We start from the raw sequence: 12,177 nt of genomic DNA, 5'->3' as shown, positions 1-12,177 counted from the left end.
TTCACCCCATTTTACAACCTTTCTTGCCAAGATTGTTAAATGAATCACTGGAGTTGTTAAGTTAGTAACACGGTTGTTAAGTGAATTTGGCTTCCCCATTGACTTTGTTTTGTGAGAAGATCATGAGAGGTGATCACATGACCCAGGGACATTGCACCATCATAAATATGAACTGGCTGCCAAATGTCCAAATTCTGATCACATGACTGTGGGTTATAGGTGCAACGGTTATAAGTGTGAAAAATGGTCATAAGTCACTTTTTTCAGTGTTGTTGATTGGTCACTAAATGAATGGTTGTATGTCAAGGAATATCTTAATTCCCCCCACCACATCTATTCCAGTGTAGATTTTCCCTCATTAAAAAGAAGAAAAGCTATAAATTGCATGTGAAAATATACATCAGCTGACATTTTAGTAAAATTTTTAAGTATGTCTTGGGCAAGTCAATTGTTAATGGAAATCAAGAGCAGTTCACTTCTGACAGTTCTTCATCTGAGCTTCATCTGAATTATTATACAGCTAACAACAGTGTGCTGTAGAGGGCTATGGGAGAAGAACATAAAAGCAGATCTAGATCTCCTAATGGAACCAAACCCTGTGTATGAGTAAGCCCAAACTGCTCTGGGCAAAACGTCTAAGGGAAGGGCACTTACTATTGCATGCTTTATAATGCTGATGAGGAACTTTTCAGTACATTGCACCTTAAAAGCAATCTTGCCCAAATTGATATATGGTGAAAAGAAACTCCACAATTGGGCAATACTTTAAACAGAACAGTCAAAGTGACACACACACACAAATATGAGCTTTCAGATTGTATTTTTCTGGCAAGTAGGTTGGGAAAATAAAAGGGGTTTGATTTTGGAACCATGGTTACATTACATCAGGATGTTTCCTCAAATGACAAGAAGCTGACAGACATGCAGATGAACAACCTTGTCTGTTACCCATGATTGCAGCATCCTATCTGTGAAGAGATTGGCAATGAGATTAAGAAGGCGAACAGGAGCCAGAACAGCTCTTGGGAGAAATAGAAAAGACAACATGTATTTTGTCAACAGTAACTTAATTGTCCATGATGTATATTACATCATCTTTGGCATGCTGCATAGGTGATTGGTATCTATTCACTCTGCAAAATAGGTGTGCTATCTGTTTTCAAAGTCCTTAAGCTTCTTTCTCAATTTTTCTTATCTTTGAAACCAGACCAATAGAAGATACTTTCTAATAAACAACTGTAGTGGACTAGAAATGCATTCCATCCTTATGTGTGACATTCTTTCAGCTTTTTAAATACAGGAACCAGGTCCCTCTATCAACTCTTTCAATGTTTCTTCATAGTTGCTTGTTCCCTGAACTTCTTCCAAGATCATCCCATTTGCAATTCTTCAAATTGGTTCCAGTTTGTCTAAATCTTTCTTAAAGGATGTTGCCAGTTACCAAACATGGTATTCAAGGCATGGTGTGAACAAAGAGAAAAACAACTTGCTATGATTTGGAAACTATGCTTCTATTAACAAGGTCTAAAATTACATTTAATGTTTTTTTCAGCCAGATCACAGTCAACTTATATTCAGTCTTTTATTATTATGCATCATTTTCTAAGACCTTTATCACAAGTACCAATATAAAGGCTAATATTCCCTATGCTTGTTTCTGTTAAATTTCAGTCTATTTTTTTCAGCCATTTCTCTATCCTGTCAAAATGATTTTGAATATTCTTTTTATCTTCTAGGATATTAGTTATTTTCAGATGCACCATCTGAAAATGTGACAATCATTGCCTCCTTTCTTCTTGGTCATTTATAGAAATATTGAAGAATGAAGAGCCAAGGACTGAACTATTAGCAAGTCGCTTGATACATTTTCTAGTTTTGATAAGGAACCACTCATCAAGTGTAATTTTTGAGCTGTCATAGATTAACTCAATTGGTATTCCTCCAACTCAAACCTTGATAATCACAATACCCATGGGGTATTTGTCAAATCCCTTACTGAAATCAAGATATACTACATCTACTGCATTCCCTTAACCTTTTTAAAAAAATCACATTATTTGGAATCCCATGCAATATCTTGATTTTGATATGATATGAACATGAATCACTTTGCTTGGGCTTCCCACTCCAAAAAGGGAAGCACCTGACACATCAGCTGAGGTTTGGCAAAGGCCTCCCTAGCTATGGCCTCTACTTTCTTATTAAGCAAAAGGTATGGATCCAGGAGGACTCTCAAGTCATTGACTTGTTTCTTTGGGGGATGATTGCTTCATCCACATCCAGTATAGAGGTTGTTACAAGGAAGCCAAATTATGTATAAACAAACCTCTGTTTCCACCCCCACCCCACCATGCAAACTGTCACAGCCTCCAGACATGGAATAAAATCCTCTGTTCCAACTCTAGTTCAACCCAGGGTGGATATGAAACCTCCCAACAATTTTATGTAGGTGTTAAACATTATAGGGAACATGCCACACATACTTCTGTATGCTTCTGTCCCATAACTATTATTTGGTGCAGCCCAGTCAGGAAGAAATGAAGCACCAATGAATCAGTGACATACGCTCCTAACCCTTACAAGTGGTCCAGGGGGGATATCATTGTCAAAAGATCAAGAGATCTAGTTGCATTGCCTCCATTCAGGTCCTGGTAGTTTTCCATTAACATGGTTTTCATCCCATTTTCAGATATTAATTCTGAGTAAAAGGAATCCAGATAAGCTGCTTGATGTAGGAGTGTCTGCAACTGTCACTATACCATCTTGTCCTAAATCCTCCCCCATAATGGAAGATTGGAAGAGATAACTTCTTCAGGAACAGGTGCACTGCTCTGTTCTTTAAGCGGCATGCCATGGTATTTCACAACATTTAAACATTTTATTGGAATATGAAATAAATCTGGAAACATGTATATGAATTTTCAGCCTTCTAAGGTTTGATGACTCTAGCATCTTGTCTACCATGAAAAATAAATCTCAGAAATTAGAGTTGAGAATAGGCCATTCTGTCTTATCAAATTCAGAAAGACTGTGTCATGGAATCTCTTACAACAATTGGTTGAAGTCCAGTGGTGCTACAAAATGTTCATAAACTTCCTGCAATAAAATGCCCATACTGTATACTGGGATTGGAGGTGGGGGGACCTCCTTTTTTGTTTGATTTTTCTTTATTTGCTCTTTCCTACTATCATATCTTTTTGAATTTATGCATAATAGACAGTGGTGGGATTCAGCCAGTTCACACCTATTCGGGACAACCGGTTGTTAACTTTCTAAGCAGTTCGGAGAACCGGTTGTTGGAAGAAATCTTACTTTGTTTTTTTTCCACTTTAAAGGGCTAATCCTGTAAGGAAGGCAGGAAGGAAACATTCTGATGTTGTTTCTAGCTTAATCTTCATTGCCCTGCTTACAGAAACTGCCTCTTGAGTTAACCCTTATTACATTGTAATAGCTAAGGTGAAGCGCCCATCGATGTGAGTGATGTTGAGTTGGCCATGCCTACATAGTCACATGACTACCGAGCCACGCCTACCCAGCTGATCATTAGGGCAGAGAACTGGTTGTTAAATTATTTGAATCCCACCACTGATAATAGACCCTTGTAAATGTCCAACTTATTTTTACTCCTTTCTGTTCCATTTCCTGTGACCTTCTGGACTGGTTGATTCTGTCCTCAACATGAAAAAGCAGATCTCTGTTTCACACATGACTAGTGTTATGTGCTATGCAGTGAGTTAACTGTTTATCAGACAAACAGGTTTAAACTTGCTGATCAAAGTCATAGCTGATTCTGTTGCTTGAGAGCAGTTTGCATGCCGAAGTTATGTCAATTCTCTTCATCACTGTGAGTAGCATTCTTAGGATAGATAGGGCTTATATCTTTTAAAACAATTTCCTTATATTTATTTCATCAGACAAGATGCCAAAGTAGATATTGTTTAATGGCCTTGTGTTAAAAGGGAACAATCCTCTTTCCCAAAATAAGAGATTGTAAAAATTGGATATCTCTTTTAAACACAAAAGTCTGAAAACTCACCATGCTTTCATAATTGCTATCATTGGTTAGAAAAAAAACCATATGGTTTTCTGTATAAATAGGAACAGCAAGGTTTACATGGGAGAAGACAAATGGAGAAATTCTTTGAGGGAACCTTAAGAAGGAAAGATTGCTGTAAGGTATAAAGCACTGGTTCTTCTAATTCCCAATGTCAAGTCTTTCTTCTCTTTCTTTCTTTTTGAAATTTATGGAAAAAAAATTCAAAAAAAAGAAGACAATTTGGAAATACCTAACAACACGTCCTCATAAGAAGATAGGACAATTTTTGGGCACTTATATAATGTTGATATAAAGTGTACATTTTCTCTCATCCCGTGAAATGTTACTCATTTCAAAAGTGGACCTTTTTTGAACTTTAATGTAAATTCAATTAATAAACAAAACAAAGAATTGCAAATAAAACTGAAGTGCATATGATTTTAAACAGTAAGAAGTTTTACATGATTGTCTTTGATTGGGTATCTTTGACATAATTAATTAAATGTGAACAATTTGTCAGAGAATAATCAATAAAGTGATTCATTTGACAACCATCCATATTTAGTCATGCTCCAAAGCACATGTTGTGGATTAAAGACATTTGATAGTCACCAGACAGATTACCATATAATTTACATACTTATATTCAGAAAGCTTGCTATAAAACTGGTGACATTTGTCAGCCAAACAAACAACAATCAAAGTGTACGCAGGTTTTTTTAGAAACATCTGTACAGTTATCTCAACCATTTATAAATGGCAGAACTAAATCAATTATAAATGGATTTTAATATTTTTTTCCCAGTACTGGAATATGCAGCTTGTCACAAAATAAAATTATTATTATTATTATTATTTATTAGATTTTTATACCGCCCTTCTCCCGAAGGACTCAGGGTGGTTTACAGCCAGAATAAGAACACAAGCAATATACAATTAAAACAAAATTTAAAAACTTATTATATAATTGGCCGAAAATTTAAAAACATTTAAAATCTAAAAACCCATTAAAATTCATCTAGAAATTTAAAATTTAAAAATTTGAAATTTGAAATTTAAGCCAGCCCCGCGCGAATAAATAAATACATTTTCAATTCGCGGCGAAAGGTCCGAAGATCAGGTATTTGGCGCAAGCCAGGGGGAAGTTCGTTCCAGAGGGTAGGAGCCCCCACAGAGAAGGATCTTTCCCTGGGGGCCGCCAGCCGACATTGCCTGGCGGACAGCACCCTGAGAAGTCCCTCTCTGTGTGAGCGTACGGGTCGGTGGGAGGCATGGGGTAACAGTAGGCGGTCCCGTAAGTACCCAAACCCCAAGCCATGGAGCACTTTAAAGGTAGTGACCAAAACCTTAAAGTGCACCCGAAAGATCACAGGCAGCCAGTGCAGCCTGCGCAAGAGTGGTGTTACATGGGAGCCGTTAATCAAACAAACTTCACACAAATAGGAAAAGTAATCTAAAATAGAAGGTGTTAAGTTAGATTAAAAGTATGGAGAAGAAACAAAGCCATAAATTATTAGGCAAAAGTAGTAATCCTTTGTAGTTGTCCACAGTACTCGCAAAAGAGGAATGACAAAAGCCACATACTCTCACATTCTTCTATGCACCTAATACAGTGCAATCCTAAAGCAAGTTAATTCCAAAATAAATGCCACTTTCTCAGTGCAATTCATTGTCAAAGAAAGCTTTTAGATGTTTTTATAGAGAAACATTTCCAAATAGTAAGGACAGTTTGACTGGAAACTGATAAACTCCACTTCAAATTGTAGTCTAACTGTAGCTGACAGCTATCTCTCTACAATGCTATAATCTGGATTCCTGCACTGAGCAGGGATTGTATTAGATGGCCTAAATGCCCCTCTCCAGTTCTACTGTAGGTTTTTATCTCCTTTTTGTGAATCTATTAAATTTTACAACTGAATTAATATATTTCTATTACAACTATATAAGTACAGAAACACTGTCCTTCTTTACCTCTCAGTGCTCCCATTAAATCAAAGTACTGTAGCTAGAGTGTAACTACAGAAGTTGGAAGAGGAACATTTGAAACTGCCTATTGCTGCACCTGCATCAAGATTTCCCAACTGGTCCTCCAGATACATTATATTTCACTTCTCAAAATGCCTGTCTAGCATGACTCCACATTTGGAAAAAACCAGATCCTGGAGGGCATCAGATTCATATTGGAGCCTTTCCAAGATCTCAGTTATTTTTTCCCATACATAATAAAACAAGAGTCTTTATGTAGATAAAATGATTGTAACTTAATAATGGTTTTACTTTCCCCCTCCAAAGTCAATTATCTTATGCTCCCCTCCCCCTTAGGTTGTATATTACTTTCATTGATACTTTCATTACTTGGTGCTCTCTGGGCTTGGTTGTTTTCTTGCAGATATTTCATTACCCAAATTAGGTAACATCATCTAGCACTAATGATGTTACCTAGGTTGGGTAATGAACTATCTGTAAGAAAACAACCAAGCTCGAGTGCACCAAGGACCCCTCATTTCAACCCTGAACTACAGATATTCTCCTTTATTGGTATTACTTCCATTAGAAAACACAGAAATAATATTTTCCCCATCTACTGCCTTCATTTCTCTTGCTTTTAGTAGCTGGTTTCTACATTTCTGTTATATTAGAGCCAACAAATGAAATTGACAAACTATTTTGCTTTAAAAACCTTTCCATCTACTGGACTATGCTATAAGCCCACATCCATATGATAGTATTGCTAAGGGCCACCAGGGTGGAGGGTTCTAAACTTTAGCTCACCCTCAGCCCAGCCCTATTCACTACAATGCATTCAAATAAAATTATTATGAACTCAATCTGCTCTGAGGTCAAGCATTGATCCATTAAATCTTTTATATGCATGTTTGTGTTAGAACAGAATTTTGCTGCAGATTGTTTTGTTTGACCATTGGTACATATAGGTGAGTACTCTGCATCTGGAATCTCCATAGCTTCAGGCAGCTTTGGAGATGCCAAAGACTGATTGACTTTCCCCCTCCCACTCCTCCCCCTTCCCTTCATCATCATCATCTTTACATTACCTTTCCTTCAAGGGCTCAAGATGGTTTATGAGGAGAGCTGCCCTATACTTTATGCACACTAAGCAGTTATTCTGCCACTAGTAAGATATTTTATTCAACAGGAGATATAATTTTATTTGTTTGTTTATTTGATTTCCACAGCCACTTATCTCAACAAGTGACTCTGACCAGCATATATCATAATATAATGACCATATTAACTCATTAAGCGTGTCAAAACAACTAAGAGGGTCTAATTTTTTTTCTAAGTAACTCAATGAATGATATTGACCATCAATTGTGTTGTAAATGTTGTACCTTGATGAACGTATCTTTTCTTTTATGTACACTGAGAGCATATGCACCAAGACAAATTCCTTGTGTGTCCAATCACACTTGGCCAATAAAATTCTATTCTATTCTATTCTATTCTATTCTATTCTATTCTATTCTATTCTATTCTATTCTATTCTATTCTATAACACTCACCCAGAAAAAGATTTCACACATTGTGCTAAACTATTAAGCCATTCACTTAGGTATGGTTTGTTGAATATGTCATAGAAGGCTGTTTATGCAGGATGAGACACCAAACTATGATTTTCAAACTATAATGACAAAATTTACATCTTATGCTGAGCCAAACTGAAGAAACTACATTTTAATTTAATGTATTATGTGGACATGTATATCTGTAGTATTCGGGAACGCAGGCCACCTTTTAAAAGGAGGAAGAATGTGGCAACTTTAATCTGTAGATAAAATTATTTTATTCATTTAGCCTAGCCCCATTAGTTAGGGAATGTAGTTTCTTTGGCATATTTTACAGACTGTTGTATAAAATGACATACAATGACACTTTGAAATAAATAACAATTGCAACGTCATTGTGATTTTATGTGTGCTGAAGTCAGGAGTGAATGTTCAAATGATTTGTGATTAATGTTTACTGATCCAAAGATCTTCCACATTCTGAATTCTCATTTTTCTATTTTTAGAATGCTCCAATCAGAGAACATAGACTCTTCAGAATTCACTCTCAGGTTTTGATTGTACATCAAGCCTCTAAGGCAGGGGTGTCCAAAGTTTTTTGAGTGAGGGCCAAATACAGAAAAATAAGCAAAGGCCCGGGCCACGGGGGGGGGCTAAAAAATTTTGTACCAGTTCTGTGGGCGTGGCTTATTTTGGGGTGTGGCTTGGTGGTCATGTGACTGGTGGGCGTGGCTAACTCCTCATGTGACTGAGTGGATGTGGCTATGGGCATAGAAACCTAAATACATAGAGACCTAAATACTGACAGCGGCTACCAGTAATCCTCGGCTTGCAACCACTCATTTAGCGACCAATACAACAGCACTGAAAAAAGTGACTTACCACCAGTCTTTGCATTTATGACCTTCGCAGCATCCCCAGTTACATCAAAAGTCAAGCTTTTGGCAACCAGCATGTATTTACTGGGGATTTTCCGCCGTCCGTCGCGAACTCTCTTCCCACTGAGGGAGACACAGCAGCCAATGGAGGGACTCTGGGGAGGCCCAGGCGAGGCCCGCACTGCTTCCTCGCAGCCACTCAGGTGTGCCATGCGGCTCCCACCCAGGCCAGAAAGGGACGGGGCTAACTAGGGGGCGAGAGTGGGCGGGCACCGGCCCCTCCTCCGAACGCCGAGTGGCGGCGCGGAGCGGCAGGCGCGGCGGCCAATGGGAGCGGCCGAGCCCGGCCGTGTCACGGGCCGGCACACGGGCCCGCGGCTGAGGTAAAGCGGAGCGTGTGGTGGCGCGCGGCGCTGCCGGCGGCGCATGGGCGATGCCTTGCCGCGACCGCGCGTGGTGGGCCAGCGGGGCAGAGGCTGGGATGCCGGCGGCGGCGGCGAGGGCGGGCCTCGGCAGCTGCGCTTCGCCAACCCCGGCCCGGGCAGCGGTGACAGCCTGAGCCCGGACAGCAGCAGCAGCAGCACCGACGGCAGCTGATGCTGCTGCGCTGGCGGGAACGGCTGCTGTGCGGGCGACGGGGGCGCCGAGGAGGCCACGGCCACGTCGGCGACGGCGACGCGTCACAACTGGCGGGATCGGCGGCCCAGCTCAAACTCCTGCCCATGAACGACCAGATCCGGGAGCTGCAGACCATCATCTGCGACAAGTAGCGCCCCTGAGCGCGTGCAGAGCGCCGCGCCGGAGAGGATCCGCGGGCTGGGAAGCAGAGCGCCGCCCGCCTCTTCCTCTGTCTGGTGGGCCGGGCTGGAGCCATGGGCGTCCTGGGCGCCCTACAGCCCAGTGGCGGAATGGCCGCCCGCCCGCCTCTTCCTCTGTCTGGTGGGCGGGCTGGAGCCATGGGCGTCCTGGGCGCCCCCTACAGCCCAGTGGCGGAATGGCCGGCCCGCAGCCCCGGGTGGGCGGGGATCGCCTCAGCGGAGCCACTCCGCATCTGCAACCGGGCGAGCGGCGGCTTCCTTGGGGGCCAGGACGGGGGCCGCACCCCACTGTCCACCGAGAATTTGCTGCGGGCCAATAAAAACTGACCCATGGGCCGCAGTTGGCCCGCGGGCCGTAGTTTGGACACCCCTGCTCTAAGGCAAGAGTGGACAATCTGGGGAGAAAAATGACATGATGGTGATGACCATCATCATGATTATCATTGTTGTCATTCCTTCATCTCTGCAAGTGACAAATTCACACCTTAGCCAAGAATGATTTGTTCTAGGCAATGTACTAAGTAGAAAGAACAGAGGAAAGGAGACAGAATATGAAGTGGAAACAGGATGGCATCTGAAATATTAAAAAAAAAAAAAACTTCCTTAGGTACCATAGATTATCCTATTGTGCATCTACAGTATGAAATAAAGTAGATGTACAGTTCATGGCATAGCAGTGTTAATCCTTTAAAACCAAAATCTAAATACATGCTATAACTACATTTATTCCCAGCCAGCTTTTCATTTGCCTCTCTTACTCCTTGCTGCTATATTCATACAGCAAGAACTGTCATTTAGGATTTTTACCTGTTAACTATGTGTGAGTTTTTAAATGGAGATTTCAGATTTACTGTGTCATTTGCATCCGAATTGGTCATAATCTTGGACCCCATTTAACACTTTCCTTGATTAAATATTCTGGAATGCAAATGATCTCTTTTATGTACAACAACTATTGTCAGATCAGTATGATTCAGTTTCTTTGAATGTAGCTAAGTTTTGTTACACTGTCTGTAAAATTAGGCACCCAATGATCATTTCATTCTCAGTTGTAAGATGTTACTATGCTTCGTTCCATTTGGTTCTATTCAGTTTTACTTTCTTTTTAATGTTTAATTTTTTGTTCTGGTCTGTGACTATAATAAAGATTGAATAAATGTAGTTATCTATTTGTGTTTATTTTGGTGTTTGGATTTTTAAGGAAGCATGTACATTAAGATTATATTAAAAGTAGGTTGGATGGCAAAAGTTAGGAAAACCCATTTTAAGTAGAAGCTATAGGTAAAGGTAAAGGTTCCCCTCGCACACATGTGCTAGTCGTTCCCGACTCTAGGGGGCAGTGCTCATCTCCATTTCAAAGCCGAAGAGCCAGTGCTGTCCGTGATCATGTGGCCGGCATGACTAAATGCCAAAGGTGGACGGAATGCTGTTACCTTCCCACCATAGATGGTCCCTATTTTTTTTACTTGCATTTTTTATGTGCTTTTGAACTGCTAGGTTGGCAGAAGCTGGGACAAGTGACTGGAGCTCACCCCATTATGCAGCACTAGGGAGTTGAACCACTGAACTGTCAACCTTTTGACTGACAAGCTCAATGTCTTAGCCACCATGTCCCTTCTAGAGGCTATAGGATACCACGTATATTAAAACAGAACTTTTGGATTAAAAATATCCAAGATCACAGACATTTGGGATTCAAAATACTCAGTAAGTTCAAAGTCTCAATAAAAGGATCAGAAAATATTTTTGACATTGTGATTATAGTCAATAAACAAAATGTAAACTCTCATTTGTTGCTAGCATTCCTGCTAAACCAAGCCTAAGCTTGAGAAAGAGAATCTTCTTTAAAGACCATTGGTATTATACAAGTAGGAACGACCATTGCAAGAACTACTATGGTAAGAATGGTGATTATAAAGTACTTCATCACTTCATTTGAATATATCTTGGTATATAAAATGATAAAAATAAGCATTTGAACCTTAATTCTCATTTCTGTTCTCCTCTTTTCTGCTAGATACATGCCTTTTTATCTGTACTGTAAGAGGATAATCGTATTAGACTATGATGGCAAAAGATCAAAAAAAGTGCAGTAGTATCTTGTAAATGTTATTAAAAAGCAAAATCTTTTATGAGTTTTCTAGTAACTCTTCTGTAATTCCCATTTAGTCTTCCATTGGTACTTGTCTATTAGCTACAGTATGAGGTGCATTTCCAATGTCATTGTTTATTGCAAGAGTGATTCATTTAACACTCATTCAGGAAGGTGCTATAGAACTGAAGTTGCAACCTCTGACTCTGAGACATTAGCCTGAGCACATGTTTGGGCAATTCTTCTTTAGTTCCAGAAGTAATTAGGTAATGCATAAGCATACAGTTACACATAATATAATCTATATGATATCATCTTATTGGGACAAGCAAAGAAAAGGATATATGATGGAAAAAATATTTACAAATGACTAAGATAATGCTTAGGATCTTCCTTCTTCAACATGATATTCCAATTTTCAAGTTGAAAAGTATCACTATACAGCCATTCTTCGGTGAAATGATTATATAGTTTGTTGAGTCTGATCCCCTGAACTGTCAACTATAACATCATATAATTTTCCATGATTATAGAAGTTCAGTCATTGTGAATAACCACAACAGATTGTCCTTGATGGCATGAGGGCCCTGCAAAGAATGCTAACCATTCCTAAGGTAATTAGACAAATTTGATGTAATGATAACTATTACAGATATGCTTTTCCTACCTAGGGCATAGCATTTGTGGATAATATAAGATCAAGTTCTGCTTTCAGCTGTGAAATATGCATCTTTTTTTTTTGTAAAAAGGCAATTATGGAGGAGAGGAAATACAAAAAAAATATTATAGCATGCAACTGTTAATGTTCAGGCATTTGGGCATCAGAATT

At 39.7% G+C, this 12,177-nt stretch overlaps 1 protein-coding gene across 1 annotated transcript in view; it reads left to right on the top strand.

The window, feature by feature from the left end:
• Positions 1-12,177, top strand: part of VWA3B (von Willebrand factor A domain containing 3B) — a 133,556-nt gene that overhangs the window by 4,675 nt on the left and 116,704 nt on the right. Inside the window, exon 2 of the mRNA XM_058184758.1 lies at positions 11,882-11,962. The gene's annotated coding sequence lies outside the window, so the exon portion shown is untranslated. The remainder of the gene's footprint in view (positions 1-11,881; positions 11,963-12,177) is intronic.

This window comes from Ahaetulla prasina, chromosome 5 (genome assembly GCF_028640845.1).
Source record: "Ahaetulla prasina isolate Xishuangbanna chromosome 5, ASM2864084v1, whole genome shotgun sequence".
Classification (NCBI taxonomy): Eukaryota; Metazoa; Chordata; class Lepidosauria; order Squamata; family Colubridae; genus Ahaetulla; species Ahaetulla prasina.
This window is presented reverse-complemented; position numbering and strand designations above follow the sequence as displayed.